We start from the raw sequence: 11,282 nt of genomic DNA on the forward strand, positions 1-11,282 counted from the left end.
AAAGCTCTGAGCCAAGAGCCGCAGGGCAACGCCAACCCTGTTTTCCTTTGCCACCCTGACCAAAACACCGTGTTTGGCTAAAACACAGAATGGCTAGAAGGGAGGCCACCAGCTGAGTGAGGTTTCCCTGAGATCTTTTCATGTTAATACAGCTTTAGTAAAATGAGCAACAAGCTTTTACATCCATTGATTTGTAGAAATGGACTTAGACGTTTAACTACTGCATTTTACAGATGTGGAAATAGACCTGGAGAAGCTACACCTCTTGCTGAAGTAGCCCAGCTGGCCGTACCAGGAATAAACCCAGGTGTCCTGATTACCTGTCCCCATACCCCACAACTCCCCCCAGTATAGCGCCCCTTCCATTTCAAGACCCCCCACCATTATTGCTATTTTTCTGGGAATACATCTTTTTGAAAGAAAAAAATGACCTGACATGATTTTATGAATGCTTATGAGATGCTTGGATAGTTAAAGTTAAACCTAGCACATCTCAGCATAGTGTGTTTCATACGATATTAAGAACAAACAACTTAGAGCTCTCTTTGTTTATGATCTCATCCAGAAACTCACATTTCTGAAGGCAGAAATGATACTGTAGTCCTATGACCACCAACTCCTAAATTATCACTGATTTATAACAAAATTCTTTTAATTAAAAAAAATTCCTTGCAGGCATAGCCAGATTTAACAATGTGTTTTGCTGATATTCAGTTCTAGCACTGCCCCATGGAGGCTAGTACAAATGTAGAAAGTGGACATGGAATTCTCTGTTAGACATCCAAACCCAAATATAGTCAGGATGTACACTGTTCTTACTTAAATTATCGTTTTTGAGCCAAAGGTGAGTTATATGCAGAAGATACCCAAAATACATATAAAACTAAATGCTTCAAATGAAAGCTAGGAATTTGTGTTTCTAATTCAATTTGATCCCTCTTAGCAGTTATTAATAGAACTAATTTATTTGAAAGAGGCCAATAACATCAATCAAATTGTACATAGCTCTCTCTCTCCAGAGGCAGGAAACTCTTTGACATCAAGGTCTTGGTCTTATTTGTACCTGCTCCTGGGTTTATTCCTGGTTTGGCCAGCTGGGATACTTTAGCCTGGACCAATATTTAAAGTATAATAGGCAGGCAATAAATATTGTTGAATGAACAAATGATTGAATGCATGAGTCAAAATGCTGGATTTACCTTTCATTATTAGGTTGAAAGCCTCACAATTTAAAACATGCCCCCTGCACCCCAAACTCAGTCATTCTGATAAAATGATTTAAAAATAAGAGGAGCAGTAGGGAGGATTTTCCCAGCGTTTCCCCCCCGCCTTGGGAGAAATGGGTTAAAAACCCACAAGGTTGTATGAATTACATTTAGTGACTCCTCAACAAACTAATTCTATAGCTAATACATAATAAAGTGGAGGTTCCAGAAGATGTTTAAAACTAAATCTCTTGTATTTCATGGACTAAGATTGCTATGCTGAAGTGGAGAGAGAAGTTAGTGGCCATGGTTTAGGGAGGTTACGGTCATAGTTACTAGTTGGGTGATATTAAGCAAGTTACTTAAGAACAGTTACTGTTTTGGAGTACTTTCGATGTGAACTGGGTTAAGGGTTTTTTTCCCTGCATCACCTAATTTATTTGATCTCTCTGGGCCTCTGTTTCCTTGAATGTATAATAGAACCCATCTCAAAGGGTATTCATGAGGTGGCTCCCCTGGTGGCGCAGTGGTTGAGAGTCCGCCTGCTGATGCAGGGGACGCGGGTTCGTGCCCCGGTCCGGGAGGATCCCACATGCCGCGGAGCGGCTGGGCCCGTGAGCCATGGCCGCTGAGCCTGCGCGTCCGGAGCCTGTGCTCCGCAACGGGAGAGGCCACAACAGTGAGAGGCCCGCGTACCGCAAAAAAAAAAAAAGGGTATTCATGAGGATAAAATGAGAAGATGGCAGTGGCAGACCCTAGTAACTTATACAGTATAAATCAAATGAGGCATTATCTTCATAATGATTATTGTACTACAGAAGCACCAAAATCAGTATTTAAGGTACATATTTTACTTTCTGTTTCTTCTACTGGAACAATGCCATCTAAAATGAATACAGTAGAGAAAAAAATAGGCATGACTCATAAATCCTATGTTCTTTGGAACCTTAATCTGTTGCTCTCTTCATTTATCTCATGAAGGAAATGAACCAAAGAAGGAAAAAGTCAAGGCAGGAGTGAGAGAAGATGAAAAGTTACTCTAAGAAGTGCCCAGCTAATTTCTAGAAAGCTTCTTATCTGCAAATAGTATGGTCACATTGTTCAGAGTGTTTTGAAAGCATCCGTAGGACTACTGGAGTGTGATTTGTAATCTATTCCCGTATTTTCTTTCCCCTGAATTTCCATTCTCAGGAGTCTCAGAGTAAGAAGTACATCGTAAAAGCCTGGAAGCTTTGTTCTGGGCGGGAGAAAATGGTCTACTGAAAAACAAGCCAACCTCATTCTGAGCCTTGAAGCTTGACCATGTCATTTATGGAGTGACCCAGTCACGCTGTAAACGACCAGAGACATTCCAGAGTTCATGACTGTTGTGTAACAGCAACACTTCAAGGGTGGCTACAGGCACGAGGCACAACACGCCTGTCCAGTGCGGTGAGTGGGAGGAACCCTCCCCCTGGAATGTGGCTTTGCTCCAAGGCGTGCCCTCCTCGCCATCCCTGCCACCAAGTGCTGGGGGTGGGAGACTGGACAGACTGGAGGGACGACTCTATTTTCAGGGAATGACAAACTGATCATGCTGATTGAGTGAGAGTACCTTACCTGCCTCCTGCTCTGGCTCCAAGGACAACCTACTGGGAGGATTTGTTTAGACGTAACTTGTATGAGGAAGTGGTGCAGAGCAACAAGAGCCCAAACAACCCGCCACCAGAGAGGACTGCAGCCCAGGCTCCATTAGAAAGTCGGAGCAAGGGTCCTTGTCCTCCGCAGGGTCCGGCAGCCACCAAGCCGCTGGAGAGGACATTCCATTCTACTGAGCGAGAGGAGACAAGATGGCAGCTTGAAATTACATGTGCAATAGCCCAGGAAGCTTGTAAACATTTAAGGAGTTGATCGTTATTTTCATTCCTGACCAGTTTGGTGGTGCCAATAACAAGTCCATAAACTGCTGAAGCCCAGCCGGGGTGATGAGGACAAGCATTTGGGAACGTGATCCCCAGTGAGTGATGAATATTCATGGCCGAGTGAATCTGAACTGCTCCCTAGACAGGGAGGCTGGTGCATGAACTTGCAACAGGTCTTGGCACGGAAATCAAGTTTATAGATTTAACTGAAAAAAGAGCACTCATGATCAAGACATGTCAGTGCACAGTGGCTCAGGGGGAGTCCAAAGGGGCGCTGTTGTTTCACGGGCTTAGAGTTTCAGCTTTGCAAGATGAAAACGTTCTAGAGATCTTTGCACAGCAATGTGATTAGAGTGAACACTACTGAACTGTACACTTAAAAACAGCGAAGGTGGTACATTTTGTGTGTACTATTTTTTACCATGATTTAAAAAAAGAGAGAGAAGAAATGTCACTACAGAGACTGCCCTAAAACAGCTCAAACCAAATATATAGCTGTGCCCCAGCCTCTCTCCCCTTGTCCTCCCAATATGTCACCTGTCCATCGGGACGGGTGCTAAGGAGTCAGGTATAAGCTATCCTCAGGCTACACAGAGGTCCCCGTGGCCACTCTTCTGGCTTCCCAGAACCACAGAGCTCTGGAAGTGGATGTTCTTTCCTTCGTTGAATGATCTCTTCCTCCATCACCCCAAGGTGATCAGGGGCATTAAAAGACATGCTTTGCGGCTCAGAGGATTGGAGAGACCGGCCGGGGTGGGTACAATGTAGAGGCCAGGAGGAAACCTTAGTGATCCCTCCTCTCCCCTCTCCCCTTTCCCCACCACCCCCCTGCCTGGCCCCCAACACCCTCTACCCCCATCGAAAGGGACTTTCCCTCTCTAACCACCAGGGTCTCCAGTGGTGAGCAGTGACGGTGACAAAAGACGTGATGTGGTTTCTGCTCAGTTAGAAGCACAGGAAAAACTTTCAAACACCCCTTAGAAGGGAGAAAAACCCAAATACGGAAGGAAGGAAGTCTGTGCACCTTCAGCACAGACTTTGCTCTGCCTTTTTCTGGTTTTTGTCTATAAGAAATATATGCTTCTGTTTTGAAGAAGGCCAGTGGCCCTCAGCAGAACTCATGGTGAGCTGGGGTTCAGCATCCCTGCCAGCCAATGCTCATCTCCACCTGATCACGTTCTAACTCATTCCTCTGATGTGAACAAGATTTGCACCTGAATTCAAGAGATGCTTCTCTCATGTCTAAGTTATATAGCTAGTCTTAAAAGATTCCTTTCTTCCTTCCTTTTCTTCCTTCCTTCCTTCCTTCCTTTCTTTCTTTCTTTTTCTTTCTTTCTTCCCTTCTTCCCTTCCTTCCTTCCTTCCTTTCTTTCTTTCTCTTTTTCTTTCTTTCTTTCTTTTCTTTCTTTCCTTCTTTCCTTCCTTCCTTCCTTGCTTTTTTCTTTCTTTTTCTCTTTCTTTCTTTCTTCCCTTCTTTCCTTCCTTTCTTTCCCCCCCTTCCTTCCTTCCTTCCTTCTCTTTCTTTCTTTCTTTCCTGCCAGTCCTCTTAAGAGCACCTAATTCTTCAGGCTGTAGATGAACCATAATATATGATGTTATTACACTAAAGTTGGAGGGATGATTGAAACAGCTGTAACCTATCTAAGATGGGCTGAATGGTTTGCTACAGATAAATGTAATTTTCAGTCTGGAATCCATGTGCAGGTCAAAGCTAGAGAAGACAAAAACTACCAATTTGAAGCAACATGACTATAAATCTACAGGGTTTCTGTTGGTTGCAAAAGCTGTATAACAGGTGGGTATATTGCAAGTCTTCAGATAATTCTTAGTGAAATCGTGCCTTTTGGGATTACACTGCCTGGGGACAAAAAGGTAGCACAGACTGCTCCTTCTCAGCTTCCATCTCTGTCTCCAGGTATGTTGGTTAACTATATATGGGCAATACTGAAAACAGAGAACATACCTCCTTAAACTCAGAAGCAACAAAAGAATTTTTATGTGTACTCGAAGCAGACAAGATGTCCATTTATGTGTTTCCTCTCCTTTGTAGAAAACACAGACCCTCCGTGCTTTTTAAGTGCAATGAGCTTATCCACTTTATCCGAAATAGCAGCTGAATTCTTGCAAGTGTGCAGTGCCTTCTGTCTGAGCATCACTGTGCCCCTCGGCTGTAGTTGTCAGGTCCCTGAGGCATGTCCTGACAGGGAATGAGGCGCTCTCTGCCTCAGTTTCCTCTTTGGAGCACTGCTGACCTGAGGCTGACCCGGAACCACTGAAGCCTGACACCCACCCTCTGTTAACGCACGTGGAACTGCCAACTCAATCTGGCTCTTTGAAGGGGAACTGGCTAACCCCAGAGTGATGAAAGCCTTTCAGAAAAGGGGCATCTGGAGGGAGCTTGGTTTCAGAGACGTTAATAATTGCGTTGAGCTGGGATGGATTCAGAATAACGTTGGGCCGTAGTAGCCACAGTTCCCCAAGGCTTGCTGTCTCCACCTTGCTTTCCTGAAATGTCTGCAGAACTCGTTAAGTCAAGCTCCAGACAAGGCAAAAGACAGTAACTTAATGCTGTAAAACCCTGCTGTTTTGGCAAGTCTGCCCTAAGTACAAACAACATCAGTGACTCCTGTGGCCCTGCCCCGCTAGGCAATAGCAGTGCTGTGTAACCTGCTAACTTGGGAAGCAGAATCAGGAAGCTGGGATTCGGTTTCCAGGTCCAGCAGAAACGTGTCAGGTGGCTTGGGCCTCTCTCCTGACCCTCAATGCTTTGACAGTCCCATTTCTAAGATGGAGATGCTCAAAGCCCATCCCTACCTTCCTCCTTCGTGAAAACATTCAAGGATGAAAGCCTTAAACCTTCCACCAGCACAAGGCCAGGTACTTCTTGTAGCAACAGCAAGAGCAGATACTAAGATCTGTGTGAGGCTCTGAGGGAAACCTCAGCCCCATTGGCCAGATGTACAGAACTACAGTCTTACCTTGGTTCTTAAAAATGAAACGGATTCATTAAAATTGGGCCTCATTCTTTGATTTTACAGCCAGCTGTGTGCATGGGCTCACTGCTCCATGGGTCACTTGAGTCAAATGTTCCCTGGGGCTGGCTTCTGCCAGCCCCTAGAACCCTGGCGGGCCACCCGCCTCCCTGGAGTCCACCGGAGACAACCAGTGAAGCCCTCGCAAGCAAATTATCTCGGGATTTGTGACCACCCATCTTCCACCTCCCTTCTGTTCAAACAGAACCAAAAGTTAGCTGCACGCAGGCAGCTCCGATAGAGAAGTATGTTCTACACTTGGAAGGAGCAGGGGGGCGACCCTGCAGCTTTGGAGATGGCTTGTACTATTTGCACCAGCCCTTCCTCGCGATGCTTGACCCGTCTTCCGGCGGGTGCGAACACTTCCGGTCCTCACGCTTCTGGGAGGCTCGGAGGGTGGGGTCAACTGGTGGAACCGGTTCACTTCCTAGGGCTCCCAATGCTTCCTCAAGTAGGCGGGGGCAGAGGCAGTTCTGCTATGATCGGCATTTTCTTTGCGGGCCCTGATGTGATCCGGAGAGGATGTTCTGTCAGCTCTTGGCACAGAAGACATTGTGGGACGGCCACTGTGTCCCTGCCCTGACACACCACCACCACCAGGAATGAAAAGGATCACTGAGTATGAACTCACAGCCTCATTTTCAGAAAAAGGCAGAGGCAGGCTGAGCGTTCGGGCCGCATCAACTTCTCTTAGAAGATCTGCTCACCCTCCCCGGCCCTCGGCCCTCGCTCCTTGCCTTGCCTGTGTCCTGTATGTACGGAGAAGCTATCGCCTGCCTTGTAGTGTCAGCAGGTTGGAGAGAGGATCAAGTCATGTCTTCTGTGTTCAAGGCGGTAAAATGGGCCACATGAGTCTGTGATGGCGAGTAATCACAATGAAACTCACACTCAAGTAGAAAACGGAGTCCGCCCACAGGAGCAGCCCTGCACCAACTGCTGCATATAGGTTAAGCCTGGAGTCGCAGCTCAGGTCAGCCTCCGGCTGCCACGAGCTGGTGATTCAGTAATAACTGGAAGCACGATTGCTTTTTCACTCACTATTTTTTAACGGTTTATTCATAAAGCAATTTTTCACTTTTCACTTATTTTCAGCCCCTTTCACATCTATCTACTCACAGTTTCTGTCTTGGCTTAACCTTTCCCTCTCCTCCTCCCTCTTGCTGCTTCATTTTTCTTTATTCCCCTTTTTAAACCTTGAACCGTTAGAGCAGTATCAAGGCCTCCATTGCTTTGCTAACCAGAATGTTTCTTTCAACGTCTTCTTGGGTTCTCTCGATTGGCCTCACCTTCTCTTCTTTAGTTCTCATATTTTTGACCCCCTTTCCTTTTTGTGGCAACAAAATTAAATCTTTCTTAGTCTTCATACAAGTAAGCCTTTGCATAAAAAGAAAGAAAGAAAGAAAAACGATGTATAAGAAAAAACAAAAAGCCGCTAAACTAAACAGCCTAGAATTCATGGTACTTGAGCAGAGGTTTGATTTACACACAACTCATTATTTCCATTAAAAGAATCTTGATTCCTTTCAGATGAGCATATTAATTCCTAGGGAAATTTCATGGTTCTCACAAATTAGCAGGACCTTTGCGAGCCCAATCTCTTGCCAAAAGAAGCCACAATAGTTTTTTCCATATAAGCCTGCCCCTCATTTCCATTTTCCTCTGACATCTGCTCTCTAAATTGCAAATATCTGCCTATAGCAACAATCAAACTTCCAAGGAAAACAAACCAAAAGGAAATAAGAGAAAACGATGGACTTTTAGCATATTAAGAGATGTAATACTTCCGAAAGAGGCAAAGAAAACCTAGGAATGACTCCTTCATTTTATGGATCAGGAAACTGAGGCCCAAGAAGTTCCAGGACTTTCTTGAGAGCACACAGGTAACTAGGCATTGAACCAGGACTAGAACTAAACCCCCAGTTCACTCTTTCCTGCAGAGTAGGAGCACATAATCTCAGTTCCCACCTTGGGCGTATATTTAGACTCTGGCCTGGGGAGCACAGAAGAAGGACTTAAGTCACCCCATTCATGATCTTTAGATGGTTAGTCTCACAGCAAATCACCCTCACGTTAACTGTTCTAAAACTGGGGAGGAAAGAAAGCGTCCCACAGAAAGGGATGAGGGTGCATCCCACTTCTTTGCCTGTGTGGATGGGAAATAGTACTCAAGGGCAGCCTTGCTGTGGAAGGAGGGAGGGTGGAGACGGTCCCTTCTCTTCCCAAGGCGTAACTCTACACGGACGGGCTGCTAGCCTGGACATTGCTCTGCAGAGTGCTGGGTGCCAGGTAAGAGTGGTACCATGTCTCATTTTCCACCCCCTTTCAGAATCCCTGGGAAGAACTCAAATGGGGAATACGTTTCCAAATATTTTAGAAAATATACAGCACCGTTCATTTCGCGGTGTCATGGACTCTTCCTCAGAATTAGACAAGCTCTTCAGATTTGTCTTCCATATAGATTTATATAAATAGTTTCCCAGGAGGCCTCAGGAACATTAAGGAAACTTAAGTTCTCTACCAGAGCCTTAGCTCTGTCTTGTCTCCAGGTGCACCATCATTTGTAAGGTTGAGAGAAACCTTTGAATTACAGACGTGGGAAGGACTTGCCGGGCATCTTGCTTATCCTGTGTTACAAACAAGCTGGCTCCTCTCTAAGCCCTCCCAGCAAGGAGACTACTTCCTCCCTCCCACGGAAAGGAACCCATTGTGTTCCCAACCCTACAGGTGGGTGTTATTTTTTGTCATTTAAACCAAAGTCCCTTCTGCTAATGATTTCACTTCATTTCTTTTGCTCTATTCCTCACCCTGGTTGCCATAGCCCAACAGATGAATTCTTCAGATACCTAAAGATGGGAAGTTGTACCACGATTCCATGAGAACAACCCCCTTTTGTTAACACACTGAAGAATTTCTTACCAAAACTACCCACTGGCGTTTCCTCTTACCTGTCACTTCCTCTTTCTTTCTTGATGGGAGTAGGAGAAAACTACAAGGTGACTGTGTTCACATTTATGCTAAATAAAAGCTTCTATCTTAAATTCAGAGAGAAGGAACGGGTACATGACCAGCTCTGGTTCGTTATTTATCAAACCTGGAAGGAAGAGCAAACCAGGAGAGGGTTTGTTAGTTTATAGTATTGTGTGAAACTGGGCATGGGGAGTATTTACATAAATCAGGTTAAAAATAACTTTTTGGAATCTTGCTCTGTTTTGGGCCTAAATTACACGATTAAAGCTATATTGAGATTAAATCACTTCTCACTTATTGAAGGAGCAGCTGTCAGTAGCACTTTGAGCAAATGGACTCGGGGGTCCTGAGGACTTGAAACTTAAAAAAGGATGTGATGGGAGGCTTATTCCTGGGTCCTGAAACATCTCTTGCAGCTGCTGTATGCCCAGAAGTGGACTCCAAAGAGGTAGCCAGTGCTCAGGATGATCCGATTTCTTCTGGCCAGCCACTGATAATGAAACAGACATGTTATGGAGAAAGAACTCTATGGTCTAATAAAGGAAATAGAAATGTCTTTTCGGTTGGTTCAGTGATCCCATTCTGTGTAACTTCGCTTCTATGCATTAATGTTTTTAGCTGCCAGCCTCGGTGGTGCAGCCTTCCTTTGTAGACCAGATTATCCCAGAGGCCTGGTTTTACATTAGAACTCCTCCACCATGTGCCTCTAATTACTTTCATTTCTCTGCTCTGGCCTTTCCCCATTATCTTCTTTTAAAGAAGGCTTCACACACACACACACACACACACACACACAGAAATAAGTTCACTTATACAAACTTATGGGTCCTAAATTGGTTTCCTGTCCCTCAAGAGAAAAAATTTGAGATGTGTGCCCATAAACTCCCGTGGAACTGTATATCCTATATGTTTTCTTCTGGTGAAGAATTGAATGCATCATTTCTGAACAGGGCTTTTAGTTTAAGGAAAGATTCAAAAAGGTGGCTTCTTCATTTTTGCCTTGCTCTACAAACAGCTGCCCAAAGTCTCAGTTCAACAGGGTGGATGTCGGCCGGGGAGACTTGAGCTCCTAGTGAATATTATGTCCTCATGTAATGTTTCGTTCAACAGCTAAGTCCACAAGTGTTCCCGAGATAGATAACTCTCAAGAAAAAAAAGGCATGCTTTGCCAAGTAAAGAACTATGATTTATGGTAGCAACTGTTACACTCTGACTCCTTTTGGGCTTTGTTTTGAAAAATTATTACCACAATGGTTCTGTAGAATTTAGTAGTGCAAGCAGCACCATTTGGCCCGTTTATGACGATAGGGTTCTGGTTTTCTTAACTCCACAGTTAAATGTTGGCAGCATTTCAAATTCTTGGCACAGATGTTTAAGTGAATATAAAGAAGAAGCATTAAAAAGAAAGTGGGCAGTTTTGAGTGTCTAAATGTAGGGAGCATTGTTTTCTTAACATGCAGTTAGCATGGGCATGGTACCATGAACTTGGTAATGGATGAAATGGCAAGCATGAAAACCATTTGCAAAGGGCTTTTAGATTTTTTTTTTTGGTTGTTTCATTGAGGGCAGTAGCACTTTTATACAGGCATCTCTCTTATTCACATCTACCAAGTGAGACTCAAAATAATTTGTGCCTTTTTGTGTGTGACTGGAGAAAGATTAGTTACTGGAGCATCAGTGGGTGAGCAAGTAGACTCACTCCCAACATATGACCCTTGGGACCACATGGCCATGCCACCGTGATCCCTGGGCTTCATACTAACAATGCCCGGAGGCCGGCCAAACAACAGCTTTCTTGAAATTTGCTTTAAACGCACAAGTGGCAAATCTACTTCCCGAGTTAAGATGTGAAGGAAAAAGATACGATGGGATGGAGGGCAGGAAGACTATGCAGAAACACAAAAGCCCTGATTCCCCGTGGGGGGCTCAACGCTGGCTACTGAAGCAAAAATGATACCACCAGTGGGCAAAATGCTCCTCAGGTTCCCAGGGCTCCCCAGAGCCCCTCACCCAGCAGTTGGCTGGGTCCACACACATACACGCTGGATCAAGGCTAGGACTGCATTTCTGGACTTGATCTCAATTCTTCCTCACCTTGCCACCACCCCACGTCCATCAACAAAGTAAAACAAACAAAAAAGTCCAACAAAAGCAAACAGATCTTCCCCTACTTACTG

This window comes from Phocoena phocoena, chromosome 12 (assembly GCF_963924675.1).
Source record: "Phocoena phocoena chromosome 12, mPhoPho1.1, whole genome shotgun sequence".
NCBI classification, from domain to species: domain Eukaryota; kingdom Metazoa; phylum Chordata; class Mammalia; order Artiodactyla; family Phocoenidae; genus Phocoena; species Phocoena phocoena.